Raw genomic sequence first — 15,448 nt, forward strand, 5'->3', positions numbered from 1 at the left:
TGGTGTAACACAATACCTTGCTGTATGGGGCCTGGTGTAACACAATACCTTGCTGTATGGGGCCTGGTGTAACACAACACCTTGCTGTATGGGGCCTGGTGTAACACAACACCTTGCTGTATGGGGCCTGGTGTAACACAACACCTTGCTGTATGGGGCCTGGTGTAACACAACACCTTGCTGTATGGGGCCTGGTGTAACACAACACCTTGCTGTATGGGGCCTGGTGTAACACAACACCTTGCTGTATGGGACCTGATGTAACACAACACCTTGCTGTATGGGACCTGATGTAACACAACACCTTGCTGTATGGGACCTGATGTAACACAACACCTGCTGTATGGGGCCTGGTGTAACACAACACCTTGCTGTATGGGACCTGATGTAACACAACACCTTGCTGTATGGGACCTGATGTAACACAACACCTTGCTGTATGGGACCTGGTGTAACACAACACCTTGCTGTATGGGACCTGGTGTAACACAACACCTTGCTGTATGGGACCTGATGTAACACAACACCTTGCTGTATGGGACCTGATGTAACACAACACCTTGCTGTATGGGGACCTGATGTAACACAATACCTTGCTGTATGGGACCTGGTGTAACACAACACCTTGCTGTATGGGACCTGGTGTAACACAACACCTGCTGTATGGGACCTGGTGTAACACAACACCTTGCTGTATGGGGCCTGGTGTAACACAACACCTTGCTGTATGGGGCCTGGTGTAACACAACACCTTGCTGTATGGGGCCTGGTGTAACACAACACCTTGCTGTATGGGGCCTGGTGTAACACAACACCTTGCTGTATGGGGCCTGATGTAACACAACACCTTGCTGTAACCTGATGTAACACAACACCTTGCTGTATGGGGCCTGATGTAACACAACACCTTGCTGTATGGGACCTGGTGTAACACAACACCTTGCTGTATGGGACCTGATGTAACACAACACCTTGCTGTATGGGACCTGATGTAACACAACACCTTGCTGTATGGGGCCTGGTGTAACACAACACCTTGCTGTATGGGGCCTGGTGTAACACAACACCTTGCTGTATGGGGCCTGGTGTAACACAACACCTTGCTGTATGGGGCCTGGTGTAACACAACACCTTGCTGTATGGGGCCTGATGTAACACAACACCTTGCTGTATGGGGCCTGATGTAACACAACACCTTGCTGTATGGGGCCTGGTGTAACACAACACCTTGCTGTATGGGGCCTGATGTAACACAACACCTTTTGCAATTGATCAAAGCAGGCTTCTTTTCTTTCAGTGCAACATTCAAGTTCTCGAACTGTTGACAATAAAAGTCTGATGTTATCGTTACATTGGGTGGCAACAACTCAAAGTGAATCACACCAACAATATCCTACAAAACGCTTAACAAGACTTTTCTACGGCGAAGGTCCATTTTGGACTGTGCTTTAGCCAGTTTACCATTGTCTGCGGCGCTTAATATTTTTTATAAAATATCCATTTTTTTTCTCCAGTCACTAACCTGTCCAAAAAATGTAAGTTACGTTCACGAGAGTGCAGAGAAGTGCAAATGTCCACTCTAGCTCTAAGGTTGTCTTCTGTCACATTATGGACCCCTTTTCCAAGTTTCAGTCATTAAAGCCTTCTTCAATAACAGAAATGATGATGCACTTTCTGTATTAAATTTTCGGACCTTACTTACGGGCTGACCTGATAAAATGTTTCACACAAAGTAACAAGTAACGTATGGTAATATCTTTTATACAGAGTGAATGTTTCATAAATCGATTGTCTCTTTATTCGTAGCTCGCCAGTGTGTTTTAAGTGTTAAAACATTAAAAATAGGGTTTTAATATTCGCGTTTGGTACAGCACAAATAGGGAAAACATGAAACTTTGTGCTTTATGCGAGTCCAAAGAGTTGTCTTCGCGCATGTAGATAAGGAGCTAACGGTCTGGTAGCACACAGAATATGGTAGCACACACAATAGATGTCCTTAATTTAGAACTGCGGACCGAAAGCCAGTGGGTTAAGGGCATCTTCGTCTAATTCACTACTCGCGATGTTCAGCTCAAATCGCGTTTGACAATAACATATTTTAAATTCGGCATCCTCGAAACCCACGTCTTAAACGCGAAATTCTCAAAATCCACATCTGAGAATCAACATGAACGAAACCCTTAGCTCTAATCCTACATCGTCACAAACCAGCTCCTGAAGCTAACGTTCTCATAAACCAGATTTCGAAACCAACAACCTCGAAACCATTTATCTATAATCCTACATCCAGATGTTGAATCCCATATTCTGTTTCCCTGTCATACATTTTCACCGATATAGACGAGGTTTATGAAATTTCAGAAAGTTAAACAATGAAATAAGCTGTATTTCTTTATTGAAAATTGACAAACACCATTTATTGAACAACGTCTTTAATAATGGTTTTATCCATCAGTTTAAATAAAATTAATATCATAAAATTCATCAAGGAACAAAACATGCTGTATTTTTATATTTATATATTATATAAATTATATATATATAATTTTTATATTCTTCAAGTACCGTCTTTTCTCAGAACAAATTTTCAAATTCTTTGGACAACCAACTCGTGTATTATCCTGTCCATGAAATCGTGTCAAAAGTTTACGTATCAATAAGTATTTGTTTTTCGCGATTCTTTAGCGTGAAGCAGAATTGACTGAGATTGTTCCACTACTGGGAATCGAACCTTAAACTTTATCCTCAGAGGTACACAAACTTCTCAAAATAAGTTTATTGTTTTGAAAACTCAAGTTCATATTCCAGAAATTTAACTCGACGAGAAAAATATATATATATTTTCTAGGCCATTTGGTTTGTTTGTTTTTTGAATTTCGCACAAAGCTACTCGAGGGCTATCCGTGCTAGCCGTCCCTAATTTAGCAGTGTAAGACTAGAGGGAAGGCAGCTAGTCATCACCACCCACCGCCAACTCTTGGGCTACTCTTTTACCAACGAATAATGGGATTGACCGTCACATTATAACGCCCCCACGGCTGAAAGGGCGAGCATGTTTGGCGCGACGGGGATGCGAACCTGCGACCCTCAAATTACGAGTCGCACGCCTTAACTCGCTTGGCCATGCCGGACTTAGGTCATTTGGTACAGAATTATCGGGAAACATGGTTTATGTAGTCGTGAGTAAATTATTATACTTTATAATGCTTCAACAATGTCTCTACGGATAAATTTATGGGTCAGTTCTTCTAGTTTACATTGTTACAACAATGATTTTAAGCATAACGTTGCTGGTCAGATATCTTAATTTACAATGTTTTAACAATGCCTTTAAGGACAAGTTGCAAGTTATTTCTTTTTGTTTACAATGCTACAACAATGTCTATTCGACTAGTAGCAGTGGTTCACATATATCATTCTCCATTTTTCTCACAACAAGAAAGGTAACTTTAACCACATTGTTCACTGTGGGCAGTGTTGGACAGTGGTAGTTGAAGTGACCTGATGCTATCTTCATTACTTTCACCGCCATCCCTTTGTTCAACGTGATTATTTCTAGCCTAAGATGTATACCAACCTATTCATGTATTCATACATCGATATATACCAACCCATTCATGTATTCATACATCGATATATACCAACCTATTCATGTATTCATACATCGATATATACCAACCCATTCATGTATTCATACATCGATATATACCAACCTATTCATGTATTCATACATCGATATATACCAACCTATTCATGTATTCATACATCGATATATACCAACCTATTCATGTATTCATACATCGATATATACCAACCTATTCATGTATTCATACATCGATATATACCAACCTATTCATGTATTCATACATCGAAGTCATTTACGTATTGCATTAATGATCAATTTGTTTTTTCTAGTTCATTTGCCTATCAGTGTACATTAATCCTTCAGTTAACCAGTTTACAGAGCCTTATGTAGCACAATTAGTTCATGTAATCTGGGGTAATTAAAAACCTGGAATCGAAATAATAAAACAAAATATTTAACATTCATTAATAGCTGATCATCAGGAACTTGATGATGAAGCCAGAATAACTTATCTTTTTTTTAATATTTTTATGTCTCTGATATTTGTTTCCGCGGGGAATCTAATCCCGGATTTCACCATTCCAAAACCGTAATCTCACCTCTGGCTGATTATAAGACCATCTGTTGATGAATTTCTTATGCATTATTAATGAATTAAATATATTTAAAAAAACAAAACAATAAAGTTCCTCAACGAATAGCACCCGCTGATAGAAAAAAACAAACTACATGGAAAAACAAAACACCTACTGTATCTTCAGTAAAATCAATATAGCATGGCAGTTTTAAATATAAGATGTCTAATTTACGTTAGGTTTCAGTTTCCATACAAGGATATTGTAACACTTCTGAAAACTAAGTTTAAGTATTCGAACTGCAAATATTTTTAAAGCTGACAACTAAATATGAATAAGGTAATGAACTTAGAGTTTAACAACGACACAGCGAACTATAACCTTAACTTATATCGTTACGTATTGATACTAGAGTCTGATAAGTATATATATTTTCACTGTTGTCCAAAATTTTACAGTCAATGAACATAAAGAAAAAATATGCATTTTGTGTTGTTAAACTTAACCACTTATTTGAGTAGAGCTTCGAAAGCTGAAAATAAGAAAAGGGAAAATAAAAATATAAAACGTTTTTAGCTTTTAATAGGGAAAATGTGAACACTATAAAATTAGCCTAAATACTAGCTAGTCAAAAGTTTAAGACCACACTGAAACGAAGCGTTAATTGGTAAACACGTAACGAAATTTAGTCATTTGTGTTCAAGCATTAGCGTTGTCAACATCTCCCACTGACATCTCCTGTGTTACATTGGGTAAAAACATGGCAAAGGCTAAAGAGTTGACAGAGTTTGAACGTGGCAGAATTGTCGAGCTGTAAAAACAAGGTCTCTCTCAACGTGTCATCACTGGTGAAATTGGGTGTAGTAAAACTGTTGTTACAAATTTCTTAAAAGACTCGGTCCAAAAAAATTTCGTCGGCGTTTAGTGCATATATTTTATACGTCTTTGTAACACTGTGGATTTTCTGTTAGTTTAGTGTATATGTCTTATACGTCCCTGTAACACTGCGAGTTTACTGTTAGCTTAGTGTATATGTCTTATGAGTCTCTACAACACGATGGGATGCAGATAGTGTAGTGTATGTGTTACAGGTCTTTGGGGTTCAAGTAATAAATCTTATGATCCACCTTTGATAGCGTCTGTGTGTTAAGCCTTTCCAACATGGTGGGAATCACAAAATATTCTGAATTCTGTAGTAAATTTTCTGCCCAATCGTTAATAATAATAATAATAAGTAATAATATGGATTTCGGAATTGTTTCTTATTTTGTTCTTGTTATTTAGAAAAAAACAACCAAAAAACAGCTCTCTGAGCAAGCCTACATACTGTTTATTTATAGTAAATAAAATAACATGGAACAAAGCAACTTGTATAAACCCAGACTCAGCTAAGTATATTAGAATTTAGAAGGAGAGATTTAATCCATTTACTTGATGTTTCCTTACATTCATATTCAATAATAAAATAATAAGTACACGTAGAGATGGGTTGTTATTAACACTGAAGTTATTTTGTTTTTTTAAGATACAAAGTAACTGTTTCAGTCTGCACAAGAAGGTAGAGTTTTAACCTTTAGATAAAACTCTCAATTATTACAAAATTTGTTAAATATATTTGTATGTGTGTTTTTTTAATTGCACAGTCACATGGGCTATCTTCTAAGTTCATAGAGGAGACTCGAACCCCTGATTTTAGCGTTGTAAATCCGTCGACTTACCGGTGTAGCAGCGGGGTACAGTTGAATATATCGTTCAACAAAGTTCAACAACATTCATATTCTCTTAGTTTCTAGTGATTATTCAATATTTCTCAAGTAGATAAATGTCAAGCACAATCACTAAATGTTTCAAATGAATCAATCTTTGTACTGTTGTTACGCGACCTTTGAATTGTTGTTATGCGTCCTTTCTGCGCGGATAAACTTTAATAAAAAACTGAATAACGCTTTGAATTGTGTTGAAATCTGTATGTGCCAAGCCTTATCACGCTACACTTAAAACTTTGTTTGGTTGGTAGTACAAAACTCAAAATACAGATCATTTGGGTTTTATATCCGTCCTACCCGAGTAACATAAAAATAAAAACAAACTCTACTTAACGTGCTAAGCAATTGTTTGAAGAAGATCCAACGCTGTGCTGTCGTTTCCATGACATCAGAGAAAATAATACCTATTGATAAACATCTACAGACGAAAACTTACAACTGATGTCTTTTCTTCTGTTGCGGATTTTAAAACCAATCGAAACAGAGATTTCTATATTGAATTCTTGCAAATAGAAATATTTCGAGTCTTACGATTTGTTACTGTTATACAGAAGAGTATGAATTATAGGAAAAACATAGCGAGGAAAAATAAAAATTTAATTGTTAGTTTGTCTTGTTTGTTTGATTTGGAATTTCGCGCAAAGCTACACGAGGGCTATCTGCGCTAGCTGTTCTTAATTTAACAGTGTAAGACTAGAGGGAAGGCAGCTAGTCATCACCACCCACCGCCAACTCTTGGGCTACTCTTTTACCAACGAATAGTGGGATTGACCGTCACGTTATAACGCCCCCACGGCTGAAAGGGCGAGCATGTTTGGTGCCACAGGGATTCGAACCCGCGACACTCAGATTACGAGTCGAACACCTTAACACACCTGGCCATGCCGGGCAAAAATTTAATAAGTACAATATACCAATTTATGGCAGCGTAAAAGTAGCATTGGTCAAGAAGTCGTAGCGATATCTCTTAGTCTTAAAGTTAAGTAACCTTCAATTAATATTTACGTAATATATAAGATATAACTCCTCCAGAGCGAAAGCTGTAGGAAACAAATATGTATCTGAAACACAGAAATAGGACACGTGATATTTCAGAATTCTTTAAACAAAAGGCGCTTTTCTCGGTTGTTCCTACACTACAAATATCCAATAATATCACTGCACACATTTATATGTTTGTACCACTTGAATTTAACAAACGACTTAGGATTTTAACATTTTAAAGAAGATTGTCTATATAGTTGTTCCATTAAAATATTTTGTTAATCTCCATTGAATACCAGAAGGAAAGAAAAACAAAACAGAAGCTACATTAAGTATTACACGTTTTTTTTTGTAAGCATTATTTAAAGTGTTTGAAGTACATTAAAGAAATTATTATGTTTTTTTATGTTTCATGCAAATTAATGGAAACTTTAGTATTTTAATTCTAACAGTTTGAAGTTCACAACATTTAAAGCATTGAATCACATTAACAGAGTTAGTCGAATACATGAATTGGTCCAAATATTATTACTCTAATCGTAATTTGTTTGTTTTGTAAGTAACCTTTGCACATAATTAAGAATTATTACTACATTTACAAACACTCCTTTTATCACTGATGTTAAGCCTATTTTCCAAACATCAAATCTCATTTACATTTTTGGCTCACAACAAACATTCATAATTTGTAATTATGAATAGTTTTCTCTTTGAACATGTACAACACCGTGTTATTGTTTTACATACTGTACATATTAAATGCGAATAGTACATAGTGCAGAAGTGGTATATACCCACATTTATCTTCGCTCTTTGAGGGCCGCGTCCTTGAGCAGAAAATTTATATCAGAGTTGAAACAAGTTTCTAAAACTGGATATTCAACAAAGCTCTCTGGATAATCTTTAATCACTCTAATCGTGAGAAATTTCGTGCTTGCACACAAAACATATTTTGGTTGTGGTATTTCGTAATTAGATGCTTAAAGTGTATGGATCCAGAGTCGCTCCTTCTGTTCTTCAGCTATGTGGTCTGATTAGACTGCTCATGTATAATATTAGATACGTATAGACCTCAATGAATCTGATGGCCGCGAGGGACGTCTCAATGAATCCGAGGTTAAAATTATTCTACACCACGTGATACTCACCATACATTGTGAGGTGATAGGATTGATAAAAAATAACAGACCTGGTTATCGCGTATAAGTATTATACCTCGGCTATATCGTTCTTAGGATTTTATTCAAAAGAGTGACTGTGCTGTTACTTTTAGAGTCTATAAATAAATGAAAATCACACTCATAAAACCTTAACACATAAACACTACTGTTTGATATAAGGCTCTGAGGGTCCATTCCATAAACACTTTTCTGTTTACGCCTGCCTCGCCCCTACACGTATGGCGACGTTGTCTATACGTCTAATTTCATTTTTTTTACATAGTTTTATGAAGTTTAGAAACGTTTCCACTATATCTTTTGCTTTTAGCAGCATATAAACATGTCCCTTTGATGGTTTATTTGTTATGTTTTTGAATTTCGTGCAAAGCTACTCAAGGGCTATCTGCGCTAGCCGTCCCTAATTTAGTAGCGTAAGACTAGAGGAAAGGCAGCTAGTCACCACCAACCACCGCCAACTCTTGATCTAATCTTTTACCAACGAATAGTGGGATTGACCGTCACATTATAACATCCCTGCATGTTTGGTGCGACGGGGATTAGATCCTGCGACCCTTAGGTTACGAGTCGAACGCCTTAGCTCACCAGGCCATGCCTGGCCCCCTTTGATGGACAAAGACAAACAGGTTTATAATATATTTAGGTTTTAGCAGTAGTCTTGCAGTTGTCTCATATCTTGTTTCGCTCGTTTGGTCTTGTGTGATGTAAACCATTTTCTATTTTATGAATAAAATATTGGTTTAATAATGAAGCTTCCGTCGAGATAGTTTGATCTTTAACTTTACGAAGTCAGAAGAACAGATTCAAACAAGCTTACGTGACTATATTCGACTATTTTTTGTAGATGTCTCTGCACAGCATTGTGAAGAGCTTATCAAAGCTGACGTCACAATGAATGAGTGACAATTAAAATGAAGGAGTTAACAAATAAGAGTGTGGGAATTGGACCAGAAAAGGGGTGAAGCCCATGTTAAACAAGACAGATGTATTATTGGAGGACATGTTAAACAAGACAAATGTATTGTTGGAGGACATGTTAAACAAGACAGATGTATTGTTGGAGGACATGTTAAACAAGACAAACGTATTGTTGGAGGACATGTTAAACAAGACAGATGTATTGTTGGAGAACATGTTAAACAAGACAGATGTATTGTTGGAGAACATGTTAAACAAGACAGACGTGTTGTTGGAGAACATGTTAAACAAGACAGATGTATTGTTGGAGAACATGTTAAACAAGACAGATGTATTGTTGGAGGACATGTTAAACAAGACAAATGTATTGTTGGAGGACATGTTAAACAAGACAAACGTATTGTTGGAGGACATGTTAAACAAGACAAACGTATTGTTGGAGGACATGTTAAACAAGACAGATGTATTGTTGGAGAACATGTTAAACAAGACAGATGTATTGTTGGAGAACATGTTAAACAAGACAGACGTGTTGTTGGAGAACATGTTAAACAAGACAGATGTATTGTTGGAGAACATGTTAAACAAGACAGATGTATTGTTGGAGGACATGTTAAACAAGACAAATGTATTGTTGGAGGACATGTTAAACAAGACAAACGTATTGTTGGAGGACATGTTAAACAAGACAAACGTATTGTTGGAGGACATGTTAAACAAGACAGATGTATTGTTGGAGAACATGTTAAACAAGACAGACGTATTGTTGGAGAACATGTTAAACAAGACAGATGTATTGTTGGAGAACATGTTAAACAAGACAAACGTATTGTTGGAGAGCATGTTAAACAAGACAGACGTATTGTTGGAGGACATGTTAAACAAGACAAACGTATTGTTGGAAGACAAATGGATGGACAACATAACAAAAACATATGACAACGAATCTTGAGTCAAATACAAAAGTTATAAATAGTACCATCAAAGAAAAATTACAACAAAGATGATGTTAATTCAGACTTGAAGAAAAATAAAAGTTACTCTCGTACCACGAAATGAAATTATAAACAAAACAATAGAATGTTCAATCTTCAGATCAAGACAGTAATCGTTACAACATTACTTCAACTACTGAACATTTGTCAAGCAGTAGATTGAAACTATGAGGGAATATATATATATATAAAGGAAAGCTTGAGTCAGAACGACTAGGGTAAAATAGGCACAGAACCTGATTGAAAATGTTATTATTATAAAATGAATGCTATATTGAGCCATGGCTAAATCACATGACTTAAACACGGTTTACCATACTGTTGAAATATCATATTCATGACATACTGAATAATAATATTTACTACAGTAAGACGAATATGTACAGTTTACTATTACAGTGGCATATATTAAATAATGTGAAAAGGAAAGTATATCGAATCGATTTTAAGTGCAATTTGAACATTTCGTATTTCTGTTTTAAAACTCAAAACACAAGGAGATCCGGCATGGTCAGGTGGTCAGGGCGTTCTACTCTCAATCAGAGGATCATGAGTTCGAATCCCTCTGATACCAAACACGCTCGCCCTTTCAGCCGTGTGGAGGACTTTGTAATGTCACGGTCAATCCTACTATTCGTTGGTACAAGAGTTAGTGGTGGGGAGTGGGTTATGACTAAGTGCTTTCCCTTTTGCCTTGCATTGTTAAGTTAGGGACGGCTAGCGTAGATAGTCCTTGTGTAGCTTTGCGAGAAATACAAAAACAAACAGGCCTGACATAGCCAGGTGGTTAAGGTACTCGACTCGTAGTGTGAGGGTTGTACGTTCGAATTTCTGTCACACCAAACATCCTCGCCTTTTCAGCTGTGAGTCCGTTATAACGGACATTCAATCCCACTGTTCGTTGGTAAAAGAATAGTCCAAGAGTTGGCGGTGGGTGGTGATGATTAGCTGCCTTCTGTCTAGTCTTTCGTTACTAAATTACTAAATTAGGGACGGCTTTGCGCGAAATTGAAACCAAACCTCTTACCATTTAAGGAAAGGGTTGCAGTGGTACATAAATGGCTTATACCTATGCAATGATAATGGTAACTTGGTAACTAGGTATAGCAAGTGGAAAGTTTTGTAGTATCACACAGGTTCAGTTTTTTGCTCATATTTTAATAGTTTCCGACCTTTTTGCATGCTCCCCCACCTCTCCATGTTTGCTCAATGGTAAGTTTGAGAGCTTAACCCTAAAACTCGGAGTACGATACAAGTGATAAATTGAGCATAGATAGTCCATTTTGCACTTTGTGCTTAACGTCAAATAAACGGAATGAACGTTTTTACATGCACATCAAAGGCTATTTACAAAACAAACAAAAGTGATGAATCGGTTTTTATGTCGCTCAGTCCTTTTCTTATCAACTCAACCAACTCTATTCACATGATTCAACGCTTCAGATCAGTAAAGTGGTCAGAAGGGTGTTTACGGAATTACTTCGCTAAAATCTAAGGTTTGATTTCTGTCGGTGGACAGAAAGCTGGTAATTATATATGGCTTTCTATTCAAATGAACAAAAATATCGGGGAAACTGATGAGTTTTTACAAAACTTGTGTGAAATTTTGAGAAATTTTGGTAAAACATGAGTTAACAAGATTTTATAATCTCAAACATTCTCCATAGAGAAAGAAGTGCCAAAAAAATGAAAAAATGAACAACTTTGTAGTTTTTTTCCATTTTTTTAACATTCAAATCTTAAACCATAGGGGGCTTCTATTAGGAACTATTCAAACAAGAGACACCCAGTTTGACGTAACGAAAACTTAAAATTTCGTTGTTAAAAGAATGGAGACAATTTTATATTTCTAGATTTTATTCATTAAAATGCAGTTGGTTCAGAAGACAACTGTAACACAGTATGTAATTAATGATGCAAGATACTGAGAGTATTAGACAACGGTGGTTTTAACATCTGTCGATCAAAGCTTCTTCGAATTATTTATGAGATTGTTGGTTTCGGAAATCTGCTTCGTAAGTTGATTTCAAGGATTAATCACAGAGAATCTGATGACAGTTAAGTGTAGTGATATGAAGGAACTGTCACAGATTATCTGATTACAATTAAATATGGTGATTTGAATGAATTATCTCAGAGAATCTGATGACAGTTAAATATAGTGACTTAAAGGAACTGTCAAAGAGAATCTGATAACAGTTGGGTATAGTGATTTGAAGGAACTGTCAAAGAGAATCTGATAACAGTTGGGTATAGTGATTTGAAGGAATTGTCACAGAGGGTATGATGACAATTAAATATGGTGATTGTTATGTCTGGGTTAGGTGCTGCACGTCCTTTTGATGAGTAAAACATTCAGGACTATGATATTTTTTGGTTTTAGCAGCATGTGAACACTTTATTCGATGGAAAAAGATTATCCATCTGATCAACATTATTCCATTCAACTTAAGCCTAGCTTGTATTTCTTGACTTTACTTTACTCGGCCTTGAACGTTTTGTAATGTTATTAGAGGTTTTATGTATCTCATGATAACCAGTTTCTCTCAGTAACAGTGATTGGATGTTTGAAACTAATTACTGGAACTTTAAGTAAAAGAAAGAAGAATGTTATAAAGTGTGAAACACGCAATATCTGCTGTATCCAGTACCACTAAAGTCATTTGTCCATGTTATAAAGTGTGAAACACGCGATATCTGCTGTATCCAGTACCACTAAAGTCATTTGTCCATGTTATAAAGTGTGAAACACGCGATATCTGCTGTATCCAGTACCACTAAAGTCATTTGTCCATGTTATAAAGTGTGAAACACGCTATATCTGCTGTATCCAGTACCACTAAAGTCATTTGTCCATGTTATAAAGTGTGAAACACGCGATATCTGCTGTATCCAGTACCACTAAAGTCATTTGTCCATGTTATAAAGTGTGAAACACGCAATATCTGCTGTATCCAGTACCACTAAAGTCATTTGTCCATGTTATAAAGTGTGAAACACGCGATATCTGCTGTATCCAGTACCACTAAAGTCATTTGTCCATGTTATAAAGTGTGAAACACGCGATATCTGCTGTATCCAGTACCACTAAAGTCATTTGTCCATGTTATAAAGTGTGAAACACGCGATATCTGCTGTATCCAGTACCACTAAAGTCATTTGTCCATGTTATAAAGTGTGAAACACGCAATATCTGCTGTATCCAGTACCACTAAAGTCATTTGTCCATGTTATAAAGTGTGAAACACGCGATATCTGCTGTATCCAGTACCATTAAAGTCATTTGTCCATGTTATAAAGTGTGAAACACGCGATATCTGCTGTATCCAGTACCACTAAAGTCATTTGTCCATGTTATAAAGTGTGAAACACGCAATATCTGCTGTATCCAGTACCACTAAAGTCATTTGTCCATGTTATAAAGTGTGAAACACGCGATATCTGCTGTATCCAGTACCACTAAAGTCATTTGTCCATGTTATAAAGTGTGAAACACGCAATATCTGCTGTATCCAGTACCACTAAAGTCATTTGTCCATGTTATAAAGTGTGAAACACGCTATATCTGCTGTATCCAGTACCACTAAAGTCATTTGTCCATGTTATAAAGTGTGAAACACGCGATATCTGCTGTATCCAGTACCACTAAAGTCATTTGTCCATGTTATAAAGTGTGAAACACGCGATATCTGCTGTATCCAGTACCACTAAAGTCATTTGTCCATGTTATAAAGTGGGAAACGCACGATATCTGCTGTGTCCAGTACCACTAAAGTCATTTGTCTATGTTATAAAGTGTGAAACACGCGATATCTGCTGTATCCAGTACCACTAAAGTCATTTGTCCATGTTATAAAGTGTGAAACACGCGATATCTGCTGTATCCAGTACCATTAAAGTCATTTGTCCATGTTATAAAGTGTGAAACACGCGATATCTGCTGTATCCAGTACCACTGAAGTCATTTGTCCAATATCATTAGACCGGCTGAGATACGACATACATAGTAGTGGTCCAGTAGCTTGTCATTATTTGAACAAGAACTGTTTCGGTATGAAATATACTATCTTGACATATTCTACTTACGAACGTAATAACTGGGTTTATTATTATTATTATTATTATTAAGGTTAAAATATTTATCTTATTATAAAACCAAATTGTTTGATTTCAACAATTTATTTCAATTTAATTAACGTCACTTATAATGGACAAACTCTTGGTGCCATAATCTTTTATTCTCGTCCTAAGGATCCTATGTCACAATTTGTCAACTTACTTACTCCGTCACTTCTATGACGTCACTTCTAATTTATTGCTTCGAATACACGTGCGTTGTTTTAGTTGATCGTAGTATTGTCCCTTCCTTCCTTGTAGCACAACGGAAATTATGCAGTCTTATATAGCTAGAAACTAGGTTTCGATACCCGTGGTTGGCATGGTGCTGATAGTCCTTTTATGAAGCTTTCATGAAAATCGACATCAACAATCGTGCTATGGGGTTTGTTTTTACAGCAAAGCTACATGAAGTTGTCTGCTGTATCCACTGCCGGGAATCGAGCCCCGAATTTTGATAGTGTAGTTCTGTAAAGAGGCTATCGGCTGCTTCCGCTACAGGGAATCGGATATTAACGTTGTAATTCTGTAAATTATCCGCCGTCTCACGGAATATCCAGCCAGACGTACACCTGCAATCACGCTTCCATATAAAAATATATTATTATTGTAAAATATTTAGTATTTTTATCTGAAATAATAATAATTTCCTATTCCACAGTCAAATTACCATATGACTACATTTTTCGCTTTCAGAGAGGCACCAAAAAGGCAGTTGTAAAGGCTGATTGGTTGTAATTTATCACAATGCTACACAATGGAGTATCTTTGCTCTGCCCACGACTGGTATTGGAACCCGGATTCTAGCGTTGTAGGTCCACAGAGATACCGATGTGTCACTGGAGGGAGGGGGTTGCAGAATAAAAGGTTTCCATAATTCTTTTTTTTCCAGCTCTTCCCAGATGGCTTTACAATATTTCGAAAATTTATGTAGCACATTACAAGGAAAAATAGAAAGTGTTTTACCCTAGAATATGTGTAAAAAAAAATCTTTAAAACCTCTACCGTTTCAAACTCCAAGTATATTTTAACCAATAAAAAATATCGAACAATTATTGATGGATTATTTAGTGTACAGCTTGTTTGTTTTTGAATTTCGCACAAAGCTACTCGAGGGCTATCCGTGCTAGCCGTCCCTAATTTAGCAGTGTAAGACGAGAGGGAAGGCAGCTAGTCATCACCACCCACCGCCAACTCTTGGACTACTCTTTTACCAACGAATAGTGGGATTGACTGTCACATTATAACTCCCCCACGGCTGAAATAACATGTTTGGCGCGACGGGGATTCGAACCCGCGACCCTCAGATTACGAGTCGAACGCCTTAACC

This window comes from Tachypleus tridentatus, chromosome 8 (genome assembly GCF_004210375.1).
Source record: "Tachypleus tridentatus isolate NWPU-2018 chromosome 8, ASM421037v1, whole genome shotgun sequence".
NCBI lineage: Eukaryota > Metazoa > Arthropoda > Merostomata > Xiphosura > Limulidae > Tachypleus > Tachypleus tridentatus.